The following is a 1,449-nucleotide window of genomic DNA, read 5'->3' on the forward strand; positions in this document are numbered from 1 at the left end:
GGGCTGGGACGAGCCGGTGCCGGGGGCAGCTCTGAGTCTGGCTTTCCCTCTTGCTTTTCCCAGTGGCGCTTGCCCAGCTGCTGTGGGCCAAGGGGACACGAGGGGCTGCCTGTGCTTTTGAGTCCAGAGACATCAGGCTCAGGACTGGGAGGTCTGTCTTTGTTTCCAGGCACGGGACCTGCCTGGAAAAGCGAACCCCACGGCACATCCCCCTGGGCAGCGGGAACCAATCTTCTTTGGCTGCTCAGCAGGGACCACTGTGGGGTGCCAGCTCCTGAGAAACCCTAGCTAAGGGGGTGCAGAGAAGAGGGGCTCGGAGGCCTCCAGCCACAAGGGAATCCGGCCTCAGTCCGCACTTCCCAAGCCCGTGCCTTGGCCCCCCGGTTCTCGGGGAGACCTGGGGCTGGGGGGCAGCAGCAGCCTCAGGCTGCCCTCAGGGAGCTGGACGGCTGGGTCCTGCAGAGTACGGATATGTGGGGACCCAGGGAAGGCCGCTTGCCTAAATACCCTCCCCGGGGCCTGGCTCAGACCAAGGTCCAGCAGCAGAGCTGCCTCTGGGGCCCCAAAAGGCAAAGGGCCACAAGCCGGGCAGCCAGCAGTCAAAAGCTGGAGCAGCACCCCAGGGCTGCTGTCCTCGTAGATCACTCACTGCCCGAGCGATCTGCTGCTGCGTGAAGGCGCAGGAGCTGTGCAAGGGGCAGGCCAGCAGCGGGTGCAGCCCTTGCTGCAGGACATCCTCCTCTGTCCTGCGTTGGGAGGCAGAGCCTTGCTCTGGCTGTAGGGGGACCTCTGAGCCCGTGGTCTGCTGCTCCCACTTGGGGCTGCACAGAAGCTCCTCTGTCTCCCTTGGCAGGATCCCCTGCCCCGTGCTGGCTCAGGACCACACATGGCCGCAGGCTGAAGGCAAACCTGCCTGCAGCATGATCGTTTCCAGCTCGGAGAGGCCTCGGCCGTGGCCTCGCGGTCAGAGCACAATGCTGGAAGTGAGCGACGTGGCAGTTCAAAACCACTGTGGGGAGGGTGGTGTCATAGCCTAGTCTCACACAAACGCAGAGCAAACTTCCCTTCTTCAGGTTTCTTTAGAATGATGGGGCCATTTTTTGGATCGCAATCTATATCCCCATGAAGAAAGATTTCATGCATACCACTCCAGAACAGGGCCAAATATTCATTCACTGAAAGATACTCTGTACACATCTTTGTTTACCTCATTTTTAGATGGAAGATTTAAAAAAATAAAATTTGAGTCTAAGAACAATTGCAGCAGTGCATGCGTATCATCATTCTTGGGCTCATTTGACACAATTTCCGCTGATGCTGAAGCTCAGAGCTGAAGAAAGCAAGCCAACACTTGATATAAACATTCTGAAAGATGATTTTCTCTCTCTACAAGCTTGGGAATGGACTGAAGCCTGATAGTCTCTCTCTGGTTCTTTCTTTTGTAGTGTG

This window comes from Crocodylus porosus, unplaced genomic scaffold (assembly GCF_001723895.1).
Source record: "Crocodylus porosus isolate Cpor-Errol unplaced genomic scaffold, CroPor_comp1, whole genome shotgun sequence".
In the NCBI taxonomy this organism is placed as follows: Eukaryota; Metazoa; Chordata; order Crocodylia; family Crocodylidae; genus Crocodylus; species Crocodylus porosus.